Genomic DNA, 19,372 nt, shown 5'->3' with positions numbered 1-19,372 from the left:
CCCCTAGCGGCTTACTCTGAAACTGCAGGGGCTTGGTTCATAGTTTGAGACGAGGGCTTCGAATAGTTGATGTTACATGTCGATTGATATTGTTTAATGAGGTAGGTCAAGCAGTAATTATAAAAACCGATCACATTTTTCTCTAGTGACAAGTTGATAATGCAGTTAGTACAGGAATGTCGTACAACTGATCTGGTCTGACCTGGAGTAACCCCCAAACAACGTAACGCTCCAAAATTGAGCAATATTTCATATGTAAGGGGGATTTGACGGGTCGACAGATCGATAAAAACAGAAATAAGAGTTTCTGACTTGCCCTTGGTACGATAACCTTTGATGGACGTATGACGTGGCTCGTTCGGTCGCTCGAAGACAAGTAAGTGAAAAAAAATCCTTTGTTCTTCTCAACTTCGCCCTCCCTCCTTGGCAGGGCTGCCAGATTTCGGAGCTGAATTTCTGGATTCAACAGAACCTTTCCGTCCGACTTTAGTGCTCGGAGGCTGAGGAAGCAGTTTATCTACCATGCTCTGATTCGGTACACATACCATGGCTTTGAAGAATCACTTTAACACCACTTTTGTGGAAATGAAACCACCTTACCTTCAAAAGCGCCACCTACCATTATGTATCCTATCGCATCTACAGGAATTTGACCAGTTTTCACAAGGGCAAAAGAGTGCTCATGCGTGTTCTATAGTTGGTACAAGGCTAAGTTCACTAGTAGTATAGTGTCAACACACGCTGTTGACTCTATACTACTTACACTAGCTGTACGGAGAGTGATATTTTGCCTGGGGAGTGTGGCTAGGTAGGATTTGATAAACCAGAAGCCGGGGGGGGGGTCTTCTGCTGGCTGACTCTGGTCAAGTATTTCCCTTTGGCCCGAAATCTCCTAACCATCCCCACGTAGGATAGTTTCGTAGAAGCCTTTTTGCAGCAAAGTAAGTTCTATGGAGGATCATATTGGAGAAATTGGTTACATATATGTGGCTACTAAACTTGGAACAGCAATTCCTATACTGTAGTGTATATCACGTTGGCAGAAATATTTTTTCGACTGGGGAAGGGAAACAGAGACTGACAGAGACAGGCATTGACAGACAGAGAAAAGAGAGATGGGGGATAAAAAAGGAGAAAGAGGGAAAGGGAGAGAGACGGACAAACAGGCAGGCAGAGAGATCTGGAAAGGGAACGAAATCCAGAGAGATGGAAAGGTAGAAAAAAGGAGAAGCAAAGAAATAGAGTAAGACAGCTATAGATAGGGAAAAAGGCCCCTTATAAATGTTTACTTTTATTTCAAAGGTCAGCCCCGCTTATAGCTTTTATGTACCATCTGGATTACACCGCATAATTGGTGCTGCCATTTACCGACTTTTATCGCCAATTTCGAAACAAATTTCGTTACAAACGAACACCTGTACCTGATCAGCGTCAGCAATAAAGCACATCAATGGCCGCTATGCAACGTTACAGACTGCACACTGATGCGCGCACGGGATAGACTGTACGGGGACGTTACACGGGACATAAAAGAGAAATGAACTGGAGACTGCGGGGCCAACATTAAAGAATACCTTTTACAAATTGTATAACAAAGGTAGTCTCTACCAGGCTGACTACGCTGGCTTTTATAGGGAGAATGATTTGCCAGGGGAGTTCTGTTACCAGAGGAATTGGTCGGCCGGAAGGGAAACATGAACCTAAGGGTGGATCCGATCCCTTGGCGAATTTCCCGATTTTTTTCCTGAATTTTACGATCCCCGTACCCCCGTAGGAAGGCCTGGTGGGGGCTATAACAACGGAAGTCTACTTGTATCATGACGTATCGTCGACATTAGCATAATGATTTACAGCTTAACTCCTCTTTACACCAGAAGGCGATCGCTGAGTGACCAATTGTATTTGTTTGATTTCATCTTTGGAACATGATGTAAAAGTAATGTATAAAAGACCTTTGAAATTTGTCGGGTGACCTGCCAAATGGTTGGTCGCTCAGATGTCACAGCCTCTAGTGGAGAGGGGGTGTGAATAGATATCCGTACCCATGGAGGCAGTCTGTGTATCAACAAAGGTTCTCCACCGCTGTTGGTTCTTACAATATATCACGTGAAAACCTGCTATACAGACATGTGGTAGCACAGCCCCACAATGCAGATATGGAGTTTTAGCGTTTAGAAAGTTCAGCCCAAGGCACCTTCTCTTAAGCCCTTTAACACAATTTCCGGGTTGTCTGACTTCAGAAGGAAGTCCTTTCTAGCAATGCCTTTGGAACAGTACGAGCCAATTTCCTTCCCTTTGATCCAGGAATGCACAACGAATTCTAAGCAATGGTATTGGATCCCGTCTTCCTCATCAATGTCCAAGGACATGTCCAACGCATGCCTGACTCAAAATCATCTGCCCAAAGGGCACTCAACATCGACTTCAGCGAGAAACTGACACCGAGGATGGGTAGGCCTCGCGAAGGCTTTTTAGACTGCCTGATTGATAACGTAAAACTGTATTTTAATCAGAAAGCTAAGATGGCACCATATATGCTGAAATGGCTGCGGGACCAGGCAGTGGACAAGGTACGATGGAATGGGATGTGCAAGAACGTTAGGACACACACTGATTTGGTGTGCAAATGACAGTTTTTGAAATATAATTGTATAAGCTGTACATTTGCAACTAAGACCAGTATATATTATTACTATTTTTTGACAAACCGACCGTTGCTAAACCCGTACTAATATACATTTTCACCATCACCAAGCAGCAAGAAGAAGCCGAACTTCTACACTAGACTAGATCTATGATACTATTACTGTAAGTGTATGTAGGTTGGCGGGGATTTAATTTCGCGGTAGCGGGAAAATGGACTTTTCGCGGTGGTTTTAATTTCGCGGTAGCACCATGCACTGTAGTCTCTTACTGTTATGGAAAATGTTCGCGGTGGTTTTAAATTCGCGGTGAAGCGTCTGCCGCGAAAACCGCGAACATTAATCCACCGCGAACATTTCTGCATTTACAGTATGTATGTTCTGTCTCTGTTGTGACTTGCATTTAGCTCGGTTGGACAAAAATGTACAATAAAAGTCTTTATTCATTATTATTATCATTTCCATATCAATCCATACTGGTTCCCTTTATACATGATGACAATCCATATACATCGGAAATAATAATAAAAAAGCTGGCAGAAATTTGATAAGTACGCTGGGTCAATCGGATTCCACTACAGCATGGTAATTTGATCACCTGATTTCAGTCATCGCTGACAGATGCATTTCCACAGGTGTTGACATTCCGACTTCGGAATGCGATAAAGCGATGTCTGAGAACATCGTTATCAATTGTAGACACGACTACGGAGAGGGAAGAAATGAGATCTTCTTCTGATTCTGCATTCTTCAGACGCACTTCGGTAACAGAAGACCTTAGGCGCGATTATTGGAGCCAACGGCACAGACGCGGCAGGAATTAAGTGCAGACTCCGACACAATATGCAGCCACTTACTATACATGTCCTCATACATCCAGGGATAAGGCATGAATACCCCCTTTAACCCCAATCAAGAGTTACGAATAATGCCATAAGCTCCCAGATCATGAGGTCAATGGTAGCACCATCGGGCGCGTGTGCCGTTTTCTGTCGACAAGTCAAATGTCTGTTGCTATTTTTTTCTTATTGAAGAATACATGAAATGATACAGATCAAAGGTCGAAGTCGTCGAAGTGGCAGTGGACCCAAGTTGTGCTCAACTTATTTTCTTTCTTTCTTATTTTAGCGCCGCTACTTGTACAAATATTGAAAATGACATATTAGACAGGATTATCAAACGTTTGAACAGTAAATTAATGAATAATCAAATAAGTAACTAATCAAATAAGTACGTATAAATACATAGCTTACGTGACTTGAACCGCACTACCGGTAGGAAGATAAATCCAAGAATGACACCTGAACTTTAAAACGATTTGTAGATGTGATATGATCTTGTGGTATCTAAAGAATAAACATATAAAGTTCTGATATTTGTGAATACTAGATTTCTTTGAAGAATATCTGAAGAATATCAGATGGTAAGTAGGGATTCTATTGTTTGCTTGTTTGTTTGTTTGTTTGTTTAGATTTCAACCTAATTCAACCCAATAAGTACAATTTCGCAATATAATACTGAGATGCTTCAGGCACTAATATCTTCAACATAAAATTGTAATTATATTCTGCAAGCACAGGTGGATTAAATTAGATTGATAAAGAGGCACGTCTTCTGACAAATTTTCTTCAAATCGTAAATATGATTATAATATAATGGACGTCTGTTTTTAATTTCACCGCTCTGATAACAGATAGAAATAAATCTTATGCCCTTAATTTGCCAAAAGCCGATGAAACAGGCTATGGTTGGCAGGTTTTCGCTAGGGTTGGTCAGGTAACCAGAGACAAAACATTTTTCCTGTGCTTTATGAAGTATCAGTCTTGATTTTAGACATTTTACATGCCTCCTCGTCTGTGAAATTGTTACGGAATGATATATAGCTGTGTTGGTAATAGTGAACTTCAGCTGCAAAACACACCGATATAATATGCCAATACCGTTAGAAGGCTTTGAGCTATTTCAAAAAACGGCTTCGCGTTCCAATAACTGTGATATGTTTATTGCATAAATTAAATACTAATCGTTATTTGCCATTGAAAGACGTTTAACAATATTTGAGATATAATATCGTTTCATATTCCTATATTCACGGGAAGGCTTTGATAACGATATTTCATAACAGAAATGAATATTATTGATATTGTAGGGCCCAAGAAAACAGATGTATGACGAGAATTTTGAGTACGTCTTACAGCCACAAACAGAACTGTTGATGTTAACTGTTCACCTTTGTTGAAATTCCTTAAATTACTCAGAACGCCTTCTACGATAGAATTTATGAAAGATTCGTGCAATATTGACGAGAGAAGTTGGTTCAACTTCCTGCAGGCAGTATAAATTCAGCAGATTGGACAGAGATTGTATTTTAGTGATGTCAATCGAAGATAAGATGGCAGGGATACGATGCATCCTTTTAAACTCTTTAAAAACCGATGAAATGCCCCTTGCATGTTATCCATTCATAATTGGATAGACAGTGTATCCAGAGCGTCATATAAGTAAACTGCATAGCAGGCCCGGTTCTGGCCGGTTGTGGTCGGTTAAGGTGTTTAGGCCCGTGCCAACAGTGTCTTGAACACGTTGTCAAAAGAAAACCATTCTGCCTTTGTCCAAATGACTTGAGTATGTTTTGTATACCCAATCATAACTTTCTCTACAGCTATCCTATCTGTCAAAACTAAGAATGACTGTCTCCAGAAGCCCGTGTTATTGTACTATGGATATGTCTGTTCCGGCAGACGCCACAGGTAGAGTGATTCGGCGTCGATCTAAAAAGTCAGCTTCTTTGATCATGTATCATGACAACTCACTCTTTGATCATCATGGCGATCTGGTACAAAGTGGATGTTTTTACCTTATGCATGCAGGGAGATGTAGCATTTCAGTCTCACTGCTGCTATCATAGTGATTTCTAATGTAACCATGACGTTAGATTGAGGTAGGGTTCCATTTTTTCAGATTTTTTTTTTTCAGATTTTAGAGATGACCTACCGATACCGCATCTCAAATGCTAAAACACGTGATAGAATCATGGAAAATGTCGGTCTGTACGAAGACCTCCCAACCACAGTAAAGAAAACTGAAGTGGTATAGCCATGTGTCACGGTCACTGGGACTAGCAAAATCTGTCATTCAAGGAACCGACGTCCAGGGAGGAAGAAAAAGGGGTAGACAACGGAAAAGATGCGAGGATATTATCAGAGAATGGACAGGCATGATACTAAGTGAAACACAGACACACAAATCGAGAAAGATCAAAAAAGATTGGTTGCCAGATCTTCTGTAATGCTGCGTACCTTAAACCAGGAACTGGACTTGTGAAAACGTTTCGGTCCAAGTCTAAAAAAAAACCCTATACATCGGAAACAAGATCCGGACTTGCAAAAAGTCGTACCAAACTTGGATGTCTTGTTACGAAAAAAGCTGTCTCATACCCGTGTCATTGGACGGTTCTGTCACAGCTTGGTTAAAATGTGCACGACATCAGAATCGTACGACGAATGTTACTGCACCTTTCAGAACAAGCCATAAGTCTGAATTTAGATTACACAATCCGAATACTGGCGGTTTAGACTCTTTTAACTTTACAGAGATAGCTTTGGACGTCTTCTGTCGTGTTACGAGTAGCAGGTCTCGTTATGACTGTTATCCATCGGTTATCCAAAGGTTATTCTCTAATACATATTTACAGCATGCATGTGATACAGTTCGTATACACTCCCCACAAAGCAAAGCCCAGTTAACAGCATACCTTATACATAAAGTAATAACCATGCATTTGGCTAACTGTCATATTAACCTGCCTTTGATATCTGCCATCTAAAATGGAATCAACTTACACCGTGACTTACCAATAGCTCCCGGAGTTTCCGAAGGAACCGTGTTTTTCAAAGATGTATTGACTTTTCCATAAACTGTTGAGATCCAAAGGGTTAGGAATATTTCAGGCTTTTCAGGCATCACTGACCATGCAATAACACATCACATCAATCCCGGCCCATTACTGACCGTACAGTTCGTGACCAAAATATGTCGCCATTGTAACTCTGGGGGTCGTGACCCCCAAGCACCACATCAGTTGTAAAATATCCCGGGCTTTCATCAAGATTCATAGGGCGGGGATAATATCGTTCTAATCACGGCGTAGCTCTAAATATAGAAATGTGTGTGGACAGGATGAACGAAGGTAGACAAAACGACAATTGTTACAAATATCTTACACTCCAATCCTTATCAATATTGATCCTCAGGCTCCCGTGGCGAGACAACTATGACTCATGTTCACCAGGGAGGCGCCAAACGTGAGAACATTGATCGAGTATACTTTTCAATTTCCTGTAACTTTCATACCGGCTTATGTGATATAAATTGGACCAGCCATATTTATTTGTACATATATATCGGTAATAAACTTCTACTTTCTCTATATATACACCGTAAAGTACTATGAGAATGCGATTGAACATAATGCATACAATATTTTCTAATGTTTCGGAACCAGCGGATCCTATCAACTGGATCTTATCAACTTTGTGTTTCCATTCATTTTCAGGTTCAAGAACCCCCAATATTACCTCTAGATGGGATGACGCACTGAATCCCATACATCCCCATGAAAGTGTCACTTTGTACCCACTGCAGATGAAATGAGTTACTGGCTGGATAAGGGTATGTCTAAGTCTTGCTGTGGGTGGCAGTATATCACTTGGCTGTTCTTTACATGTACGATATAAGGATCACCAGGCTTGCATATGTACCAGTCACCTTTCGTTCTCTTTCATCGGTTACTCTGAAAGCTTCAGTAGTAAAAAAAAAGACCTAGGTCAAATCTATCTCGGGCGAGTTTGCAACCACACACAAAGGTATCGCAGTATGCAGACATTTCAGGCAAAATAAGAACTCTGATATGTCTTTATATGTCTTTCTGGTATTTACCCCAAACGTTTGGTATTCGATTCGATAAAAGTGTGTAACTGTACTCCTTAATTCACCTAAATGGCAATGCCTAATCATTTACCAATCAAGATGGCCGACATACTACAGTTGCAATGTATGATGATCTCAAGGATTCAAAGACTTAAGTCATCTAATGCTTATGTTATAACGCCCGTGGAAAAGAGGGGGTACATACTTAGTCATTTTTCTGACCACAGGCTTGCCGCTGCGCCACCATTTGACAAAAAGTAGTGAATTCCACCCAGGCACTATCGAAATAGATCGGACTCCTGACTTAAAGTAAAAACAAAACGCGCCCAGGTAGATAACGTATCCTATAAGTTCTGTTTAAAATACATTTTATTGTAAAACCTCCAACCAACCTTCTGTCATTACCTTATCTTCAACAATTATCATATACCTTAATGATTTAATAATCCTAAGTAAATTTATATATGTGTCTCAAAGCATACATAGTGGTTTATTAGCAGTTCTTATCTGTTTAATTGCTACTTTCATGTTCATGGCATTCTGATGATTATCATCTCGTCGTTCAGCTGTATAATCTGTTTTGTCGCTGCGTTTTCACAACAACTTTTAAAATATCATACTTCGTCGCATTGATAGCATTTTACGACATAACTTGATAAACGTAGTGCCTTATAGTTGATCAGAAATTAGTGCATACTCCATTACCTTACTTTAGCCTTCGGGCATGATTTTGCTGACAAACTATATGTATTGAGAAAACTACATTGTAAATGTTGGCACACACAATATTTAACAAACGTGTTAAATTGTTTTAATGTTATATAACGTTATCTAAATAGAGCAGAACAATAACACTGTGAAAGTTCTGCCAATAACTTAGCGCACTTTCTTGCCTATTTTTCTTTCTTTTCAACCCTCCCACAAAGTCGCACTTTTAAAACGAATGACGTGGAAACAAATATGGAAATCCCCAATGTTGTAAAGGCGGTTAAAGTATTCAGTAGCGAAGATAACATCTTTGCCGTTCGTTCCCGAGGGCGGGGATTTAGAGAACTAAATAAGAGCGGCTTTAGTCGGGCGCTTTGTTGGAACTTCCGTCTCATTTTATGCTTGGGAAGAACCTTATCTCGGTTCGGGGATGTTACAATCGCATCATGAAAGGAGTCGGCTAAAGCGTTACGTAAAGCGTTTCGTGGCAGGAATTCCTGTAGGGTGAGGGGTACAGTGGTAGGTAACCCCGCTCACGGACCAAAGGGTCGTCCACAAGATGGGAAATGAAGCAATGCTCATTCCTTTTGTCCAAAGAGAGTCCGACAAAAATGTCATCATTATGTTCGAACCAGCATATATACGAGCAATTATGCCGCACACATTTGTCTTTTCGTGGTTCGACAGGAGAATCTATATACGTGGCTGGGAAGACTTATGTGGGGACAGTGCGGAATACAAATCGGGCGTGCGAAGGAAAGAATTCCGACGTTTATAGACGTCAAGCTGACGTAATAACGGGGTCTGTCCCCATCCTTTGGGCGCCTGTGACATCGATTTTGTGCTGTAAGATGTACGAGTGAGATCGGCCGCCCGGTCCTCCAGCCATTGGAAGGGAACGCCACACCCCGTACCACCCAAAACACACATTCATGTCGGCACCGCAAGCCCCTGTCACGTCGTGACAGAACGTCGATGGAAAACGGACGACTGAGTAGACAAAGTGTCATCGGCAACAGTTAGAATAGGCAGCTGAACGCGATAGCAGTAATGCTCCTGTTTGACTCGCCACCTTCAGTCTGAGCCCCGCTGACAACCAATTTACATTGCAACTGCCTAAAGGGTGCGGTATTGACCCGTGGAGCAAGCGAAGTGTGAAAGGCCTTTGCGCAAAGACCCATCCCCGTGTTCTGAAGTCCTCTATTGACCTGGATGTTCGGAGAATAAACGTCCAAATTTGATAAGGTGCGAGGCACTTTCCCGTTGGATTAGCCCCGCTACAACGGGCGCCATGTAATGGAGAGACGGATCTGCATAACTTGTATCTGGCCCGGGAGAAAATCTATAATGGAATAATATAACGTTGACTGATCGAAGGGAGCTATGACATACGAGGTGCACTAAGTAAGAGGGAGAGAAACACTATCGGATCATGACCAACGCTCACTTGTTGGTGACACAGGAAGGTAAAACGACATCATATGTGTCACATTGCTGCCAGTCTTGCAATGCAGCTTTTAAAAGTAATTTTTGGCACTAAACATCGAGTTTTTGTGTTCAAAAATCACATACAATATGTGACTCACGTTTTCACTGTGCTCTTGTGGTTTCCATTGTTTAGATGGATAAGAAGCAATTATTTTGTTCACTCCGTTCTAAGATATATTTTCAAAGACACGTACAATAAGTGACTCACGTCTACATTGTACTCTTGTGGTTTCCACTGTTCAGATAGGAAGAAATTATTTTTCTCGCTCGGTTCGAAGTAACATTATACGACTTTGTCGCAGAAACCAGTGGAACTACAATTCACAGTGCTCCTACTTCATAAGCGCTTGTCACACATTATTCAACCATGGTCTCCCTCAGGACCATGGCATCTTGACCTTTTCCAGACCATGGCCTTCACGTCTCCTCTAGACCATGGCTGGGGATTCGTCGTGAGGAAGGCCATCTGTGGTTAGGTCATGGTTGGTCGGGCAAAGTTGCTCATTATTCTTTAGAACTCGTCAGCACCGGTAACAGCTGACTAGAAGTTTTGAAAAAAAAAAGCTAAGTCATATTCTGCTTTTGAAAATGCAATGAGAGCAGCGATTGTAACTAGAATAGGATGACTTTCAGGCTACTCAGCACTGATCTTGGCTGTGAAGTGTTGGAAGCAAAGTCTTGGGAAGGTTCTGAATATGTGACAGTGGCCATAGCTAGCCTCACCCTCTCCCAAACTTAAGTCGAAGTAAGGCAGGAGATAAAACAGAAAAAAAAATCAGAAAAGGAAGACAATAATGACGACTGGGGATTAGGTCTGCCCAAATGGATTAATTGTACTTGTTCATGACATCTACCAACATGAAGGCAACTGAGAATCCAGACACCTCAGGATCAATGAGTTAAACTTTCCATGTCCTTTAACCCACTAAACAGTATTATTGTGTGCTTGTACATTCGACTCTCGTGCATTTTCTCCTGTTAACTTGAATGTGCATTGTTCTTAATTCGATTTTATCCCTCATGATACGCGTTGATTTTAATTTCACATATCTGTTAATCTCGTCTTGTATCGAAATCGTGAATGATCGTTTGTTCTTGTCTAGCACTATTGTTGCTCCCTGTAGCCTAAACCCTGATCTACTACAGGATTGTTTCATTGTAAATGCCAATGTCTTATAACATAGAGGGCGAATGTCATCTTTGATAGAAAGCAGCTTACATGGCAAATTAAGAAATACACTACAGAGACTAGTGCAATCCATATTTCTCTATTTCATCTACTTAGTAACGTACAATGCGGCAGGCAAAATCATATTACTAATGCAGCTGACGCACCTTCCATCGCAACACATATCTGTTCCTTTATATCTTATACCTAAGATAATTCCTACTAACTACATGTCTCGGGAAGGTTGACTTTATGTAATGTTAGAAAACGTACTGATCGTACCGTGTATTTATACTTGTAAGCATGCTTGTTGTGGCCTGTACTTAGTCGCGTGGCAAATATGTATGATATAATACACATTATTCACGTTTATGAAGTTTAGAGATCCAGTTGAACAATATTTAAAGGCAATTTAATCTTTAACAGGATAGAAATCGGAAACGTACTTCTGGACGTTTCATTTTACTCGTTTACTCTTCAGTGTCACAAGAATGAACTAACGGAACGATACAAATGCATCTGTGTGGAAAAACAATAGTTAAACACGTCAAAGTCGCTAACTCAGAGTCAGTAAAATGTCATTCATACTAGCGGCTTGTGTTTTGCTCTGAGGAATCGTTCGAGATTTATTTTTGTAAGGAAAATATAATATCCACGAAGTTTGGCAGTTCATGCAGGTCTTCCAGACCAATTGGGTCCATCTCTTGAAAATCAATACATCCGGAGTAACGTAAAATGTCAAAGGCCGAGACGAGTGCCTGACGGAATGCATCTTCACTCGACATGAAACATTATATCAGCGAGGAAATAGATTTTTTTTAAAGCAACAGCATATAGGCCAAGAGATATCGATTTCTCTGTCTGAGGGGGATGTCCAAGAAAGCTATCGCTCACAATTCGTATATTTCGACATAGACCTGTCTCATTTTAGACAGGAGTTAATCATAACTTCCTTAAAGTGTTGAGAAGGACCAAGCAGAGACATTGAAAAGAAGCTTCATTGTACATTGACTTTGGTAGTTCAGCTACAAACTACAGAATACTGAATAGCAATACAAAATATGTCTAGCATCCGTAATGTCCATAATATCATATTAAAATCAAGTAGGGCTAATCGCTGATTTCAGTTTTCTTTCTAACCTCAAAGCATCATCATATGTATTTATCTTTTCTTTCATTCTCAAATTTTGTAATCAAATCTTCCAATGACTTTAGGTTCCTTGAAATCTATTGTAGTGGAGCAGAGAAATATGAATAACTTGTTAAGAAAGGCATCATACCTAGAGCATTCCGCGATAAACTGGAATTCATTTGTTTTGGACGGATTCTAGAGAAGACATTGAGGCGTCTAGTCGTACGAAAACTGAGATATCATGAACGTTGATCATAATTGGTGTCGTTGAAAAATCGACTCAAAGGTGGTCAAGGGAGAAGAACTTCAAAGGACCGGAAATGGAACTGAATACTACCCTGAAGTTTGCAGGAATGCACGTCTAATCGCATGCAGACTTACAACAGTTATCATGTGTCGGCAGAGAGGCCCCAATTTGACACAGACCGCCCGTCCGTGTTGACAAAAACACGGAGATGAAAGCCCGGAGATGTAAGAGACGTTATTGCAAGTATAGAGCGATAGCCCCTGGCGTCCGACACAGGCCTAAATCTCCTCCGTATGCAGGCATATCACCACAGGATAAAGCCTTGTCTGGCAGAGAACCGACGTGCAAGTGCGCACTGCAATATAAAACTGCCGGTTTAAGACCCCCAATTACGCGAGGATGCTAGGCAAATACGTACCAAGGAAGCCGTCCCTGAATACGTTAACATTTTACTGTAGTTGATGGCCGTTCAGACGTGGACGTGCGGTCGTGATAGACAGATCAAATTATCTCGGCAACGTGTTCTGCATGGAGTTCCCTTGATGTGGGAGGGTTGACGGGCTTAGAGACGCGTACTTAACTATGGCGTGTTTTCAGATGGTTGTCGGCAAATTAATTATATCGATTTAATGCAGCTAATAGGCTGGTCCGACAACGGATTTTGACAATGTAACTTTGACAATGTTAGAAACGTTGGTTATGACGTTCGATGAACTAAATCATCCCTTTCTGGAAAATTTGAAATGCCCATTTTTTTTCTGTATGTACACAGATTAGACAGAACTCGACAATATTATCATTTGGTGTGATAGAGACAAATTCTAACGTTTTAGATGGTTTTACAACTACGTAGTATATTATGTACTGTTCTTACAATTTATAGGGTGTACCTCGTATTTATAACAACCTATGTAAAGTATTTGGATACCATATATCACTGACATTTTTTCATGTTTGATACCAGAAATATTTGCATCTCTGAATGCATTAGAACTCATTATGTATCTGAGCTAAAGTACGTGTGCAATGGAAAAAAAAGTGGCATGATCGTGCTTATACATGTAGCTAACCATATACACAAACTTAATTGTAAATACACCTACTCAAAAGTGTATATTGAACATGTCGACAAATTCCCTAATATAGCCAAATGAAATTCATACATGATAATACAACAAACACATTTTGACCACCATTTACACCAAATTTTACCAAGTTGTGCTTCTGGTATACATCTACGAAGTCATATGTTCCAGTGAGAATATGTCTTGTGGTTTTCGTCCTAAGCAACTCTGTTGACAGAAAATTACCAAAACCTCCCAATTTGTATAGCAATGCGTTGCCAAATTGTTTTTCTATTAGATGCTGGGTACGTAGGCAACGGAAAAACAGGAGCATAATGCCAAAGAGTGAACCAATATAGCACTAAGTAATATACTGAGAAAAAAAGGAAAACCACGATGGTGGGAGAAAGCCGGTTGCCGGATAGTTGAATATTTAGAACAAAGGCGAGATGAGTAGCGTAGGTACGTACCGCAAAGGAAAAAATAGAGTTTAGAGAAACTCCGGATGAAAATAGAAATATTGACGATGTGTTATTTATCAGGCAGAATGGGCCATCAACGCACACTTCTGTAAATGCAGAAACGTTCGCGGTGGTTTAATGTTCGCTTCACCCCGAACTTAAAACCACCGCGAACATTTTCCAATTTTCCCTTTACCGCGAAATTAAATCCCCGCGAACTTTAATGCATTTACAGTATCTGCTGTCTATCTAGGCAAATCTCTGAGTAGGCAACGGAGAAGACAGGAGGATAGCTCAAAAGAGTGAACCAGTATAACACTAAATGAGACACTAAGAAAAAAAGGAAAAACAAGAAAGGCCAAGAAAGCTCTTCCGTGGTGCCCCAATAGTTTGAATTAAAGAATAGATGAGAGATGTGTACTGTACCCCAATGAAAAAATAGGGTTTAAAGAGACTGTGCGCTGGATGGAAATATAGTCTTATTGACAATGTGATATTAGTCAAAACCGGCGAGCAATGCACACTGTCTACTGTCTAGCCCGGACAGATAACTAGATTCAAATCATACATGTTTGTTTTTCTTTGAGGACAATGGGGTTTGTTACTACGTACAGTTTAGTGACGGAAAGAATGAAGTCATAGATTAAGTAACAAAATGTAGGTAAGCATATCTTCGTAAGGTAGAGAGTGGAATATAACCACAAGTGCCAGAATCTTGAAATGGACTAGTGAATATGCCAAATCTAAAGGTATATCTCACAATGTCTCAGGACGTGCAGCTGAAGTAATTTGGGCAGTTTTCCACCTAATATGTGCCGGATAATTTGGTTGCACTTTGTTCATAAGTGTACTTGTTCCATTTGTCATAGAATCCAGTAACGTACTTCCGAACCTCTTCATCTGATATCTCAATGAATAAAGTACCTAATAATACTTTAAAATAGTATGTGAGTATACAATTCCATACTTATGTCATGAGTCCATCCTCTAGATAAATTTAATTGATATATATTCCGGGAGGAAATAACTCTTATTGTGCACAAATGGGTAAATATGTCAAAGACCTTAGAATCAGTAAACGATTTGCAAGGCTCAACAAGCTGATATATTCATATACCTGTTTGTTACCTCATTTGTATCCACGTGTTTGTATGTATAAATATGAAAGACCTTATGAAAGCTGTTGTACTCTTGTTATCACTTACTGTGGTCATATCTAATTAAAAACACCTTGCTTTAAGACATAATAAAGAAAGACATGTCTTGGTTCTAGCCTGGAATCCATCTATTGTAAAATTAATGTGGTTTACTCGAACGATCGGACGCGCATCCACAGACTGTTCTGCATGGGAGCCATCAGGTGAGCAGAAATAGCATGGATTCCATGTGAGGTTTATATCTTTTGTAATTGTCTCAGAAATCAGACGCTAGATGTTCGGAATCCATAGTGTATTACTCTACTTATTACGGACGTATTTAGATTTGCGTTCAATGTCTCTTTATCTGTGCATCCAAGTCATGTACAGTTTAAGCTTATGCTTCGATGAAGACTAGACATCCAAATATGATTTTGGAAACGGTCAGACGTTTGTGCATCCACTACTTTCGTTTCGTCAGTGACACTGAGCAAGATCTGTTGAAGAGCAGGTTTTAAGTAAAAACTATGAATTGATATGCGCATCAATGATCATTGCATGACGGTTTCCAAAAGCACACCCAGTTGCTTGAGTTACTGTTGTTTGGCGTACGCTTGTGTTGATTAAGAAACAGAAGTATACCAAAGCCACAAACATGGAACACTGGTCACTTCTGAAAACTAGTGGATGCTAGTTGAAACGTCTGACCGTTTCTAAAATCATATCCAGTTGCTTGAGAAACTGATTTTTGGCATATCTTATTACCTGCAGCTGGATGTCTAATCTTTATCGACGTAAAGCCACAAACAGTTGTTTTTTTTGTCGTACTGCAATCCTCCCCTTTTCTCCTACCACTCGTAAACTACGCAGCGTTCATTAAGTGTCAGTGTGCCAGGCACCAGTGGTGCTGCGGGGATTCTGTGATCCACTTAAAATCTTCATCAAACTGCAGCGCGATGACGGCCCTTTTCCCGCCCCACAGCTGTGAAGACGGTGTCCGCTAAATTCTTCCAATATTGGGTAATTACCAACTTGGGGAAGAGATGATAAGGTAGGGGAAGAGGTGAAACCTAGCTGCCTCGGTATGGAACTCCTTTTTAGAGTCCCGCTGATGACATAATTTATCAGAAACCCTACATCGGAGACACTGCGCGTTAATCATTCCAAATACCCATATAGAAAGGCAGTTGCGTCGCGTCTGCGTGGTTGCTTGCACATAGAAACGTTCACCCACCCCCATGCCAGTATACAGTACACACAGCCTGCAACAGCAAAGCTTTTGATGTGGCCCTCTTTGCCTGTTGTTTGAACAGACTAGCAGCATTGTGGTTGTGTTGATATTTGTCCACCGTTGACTTATGAACCTCTCAACGTTATAGAGACCGCCTATAGACACTATGTCATTAGAGTACTAGATACAACTAACTAGGGTATCTAAAGACATGTAATTTCCCCCACGAGCAGTGTCCCCCATTGGAAGCGGGTTGCATGAGGTACCATCCAGCACCATTGATAGATAAAGATTCTCGGAAATCTTTCTTCCGTCATCCTTTCCCATGTGGTAACCAGAGGCCGGTATCTGCATTCAACGATACTTAACTGACTAGGTCTAGGACCTTTGGTGCGGTGCCGTTGTGGTTATTTACTTTGCATGCATGAAGATTAGGCAAGGTCCCTGCGCTGCTACCCTTTCTCAGTCACCCAGGTGAACCCATGGCTGCCTCCCTACCGGCGTTACTACGTATCCAGGCGCCCCACCTACCTCATGGCTCCCGGTGTCTGCAGGCTATCCGCTGGTAGTCCACGGGATCGTCACCGGAAGGGGGAAGACCATTCCACGGTGTCCAGCACCCTCTCTCGCCGACGGCCCGCTCGCTAGGCAATCCCAGCTGAGAATATAGATCCTTATCGGTAATCGGACTTGTAGCCTTTTTTTTTTACTTCGGTCGGGTTATAAATCTACCACTCGTACCCAACCGGTCCGAACGTCCGCAGAATTCCCCTCTGATCGACCCGGCCTGAGATCACCACCACGATCTCCACACGTCACCACACGAGCGACTGTTGGTTCCGTCCGGCGCTGCACCGCGGTCTCTAACAACTACAGCGGGTCTCGCATCTCGGCTAATCTCATTGTCGCGCGTCCTCATCAGCTGCTGGCCTGGCCCTGGTAATCTCCAGTGGGCTGTGGGCGTCCCGCCGGCCTACCTGAGAAATAGATGAAACAGCAGATTTGTTTTTATTCGGCTTCCCCTGTTTTGAGATGCCGGTACTGAACTCTTTTCTCTCACTTGCGCAGTAGTGAACGCTCGGTGATGCTGCCGCGCGATTGGCAGAGAGGCTATATGTATGTCGAGAACGCACATTAAGTTTGACACCACGGGAAAGTTTCAACGACTTGCCGCTGCCTGGTATAGGATTTCTCGTCGCGGGCGATCTTGAACTCGAACCTGCTGCGTTCTCCTCCTGTGGGCGATAAGAGACGATAAGATAAGTGGGGACGGGGGAAATGTCGATAAAAACGGATGGTCGCAGGGCAGAGCTCGGCGCAAATCTGATCAGCGCAACCTCTCCCTCACAAAAGACTCTCCTCAGCCGCTAATTGTGCGATTAAACAGTTCGCAAATGATCCCCCCGTGAGGTGCGAGCCAACTTGACCGCGGACGTGAGGATTTCTCCGGTAAGACCAGGCGGCAGAGGCTTTCTGAACCCGGCGTTTGGATATTGCGCTCACGGGTGTTGATTCCGATCGGCGGGTCACACGGCATTCAATATCGTATTGAATATACAATGTCCATTATTGCTGAACCAATGATTGTATCCCGAAGGCCACGTACAGCCTACTGGACAAACGATCATGCTTTGGCACAGATGGGAAAACATGAAAATTACATGTGATGGGCACCGTGACTGGCGCATTATTCCGATCCTCACAGAAAAGTGGGGATATTTTCGGCCGGCATTCTCCAGCGTGTGTGATCCCCTTTAGATCCACATGCACATTCTAATAGTCTTCTTAATGTTATATTTCTTTGTCAAGGTTATAGAATAATGAAAATGGAACAGTCTTGCTCTGACTAGCGGCTCATGGAAGGCATCCAAGCGTGAGGTTCACGGTGTGTGTGTGTGTGGCGTGAAAAATATTCTCATTCCTTCCGCCGTCCCGCCTGTGAAAGGGAGATGGATATCACGTCCACGGCGTTGGTCTGGGCCGCCAAATTTCCCTCATGTCTGCTATCGCATGGCTATAGATGTAACTGCTCGCCCATTCATCCATCACACCTACACTTCTCTCATTTGTCAGATGTCCTTATAGGAGGCGGTTTCGGTGACAGATTTAGTGGCGGGAAAACTACTGGAACCCTCCTCTGGGAATCCAATTTGACAGCCCACGGTTGTTAGCGGGTCGTGTCAAAACTGATATCATTTGCCTGCGTGCGGCACCCGTCGGTAAATCCCCTACCTGAGCGGTCTAAAACCCACAAATCAAACGTCACTTCGCTGAAACGGAACAGTTACCCTGAGCAAGATGAAGGTCCCCGTAGCTTTAACTGGTAGGAGCCTCATAGAGTCACAGTTGAGCTCCTCGTTCCAATGCATGTAAAGCTGGTAACTTTGAGACTCCGGTTCAATCCAACCACGTCCCTGTCGCTGAATATTTACCAAAGGGATGTGACGGAGGGCAAAAAAAGGTAACAATTACAATACCAGAGGCATGGAGAAAGGCGAGGAGATATTTCTAATGAAGGGCACCATACGGGTAGGTCCTGAAAAAAGGCTGCCTTTTCAATAAGCAGACACATATCAGCCCTACGGTTTTGCACAAATTGCGTCTTCTGCATTCAACATTGCACTTGTCTCAAGAATGATCGCCGTCTTCATCCCACGTAAAGGAACAGGAGGGGGGGAGTAGGAAGTTGTGTCGTGGGGATTGGGTCGTAAGGACGTGGGGAGGGGTCGTTTTCCAAAAGTTTAGGATTTGTAATGCCTTTCTGAAGAAACAAATGTGCTTAACAAAGCTTCAAGCGCACAACAACGTTAACAGCTATGAGATACCTAGACCTTCCTGTACTGCGGCCCCTACCCTGACTTTGATCATAATTAGCCAATCAGCAGTATACATAGATACTATCATCGTCGTTCGTGAGGAAAACATAAAGCACGTTTCAGGAAAATTTTAGTGAGGGTAAAAACGAAGTTTCAGGTTTCCTCAGCAATGGTCGTTACTAAAATATCATAACTGATAACTCGTCGTCTTACAACACATGTTGTTCAAGAAAGATAGAGAGCACGTTTACAGACACCTGAGCCATCCTGGTATGTTTAAAACGCAATTCGGGTCTACGTTTCTTCACCTACGAGCGTTCACCTATGAGTACAAATCTCATCTGAATCGT

The 19,372-nt window shown here is 42.0% G+C and overlaps 1 protein-coding gene and 1 long non-coding RNA gene across 2 annotated transcripts in view; one reads left to right on the top strand and one right to left on the bottom strand.

Annotated features, from left to right (window-relative positions):
- LOC118410354 (small conductance calcium-activated potassium channel protein 2-like) overlaps nt 1-17,045 on the bottom strand; it is a gene marked incomplete in the record, with an annotated part of 141,176 nt that extends 124,131 nt beyond the window's left edge. The window contains 1 exon segment of the mRNA XM_035812037.1: nt 16,738-17,045.
- Nucleotides 209-7,722, top strand: LOC118410383. The gene is made up of 3 exons (XR_004830558.1): nt 209-376; nt 6,896-6,963; nt 7,198-7,722. It is a non-coding gene; the product is annotated as an uncharacterized LOC118410383 (long non-coding RNA).
- Nucleotides 17,046-19,372: the final 2,327 nt, after the last annotated feature.

Source organism: Branchiostoma floridae, chromosome 2 (genome assembly GCF_000003815.2).
Source record: "Branchiostoma floridae strain S238N-H82 chromosome 2, Bfl_VNyyK, whole genome shotgun sequence".
Lineage (NCBI taxonomy): Eukaryota > Metazoa > Chordata > Leptocardii > Amphioxiformes > Branchiostomatidae > Branchiostoma > Branchiostoma floridae.
This window is presented reverse-complemented; position numbering and strand designations above follow the sequence as displayed.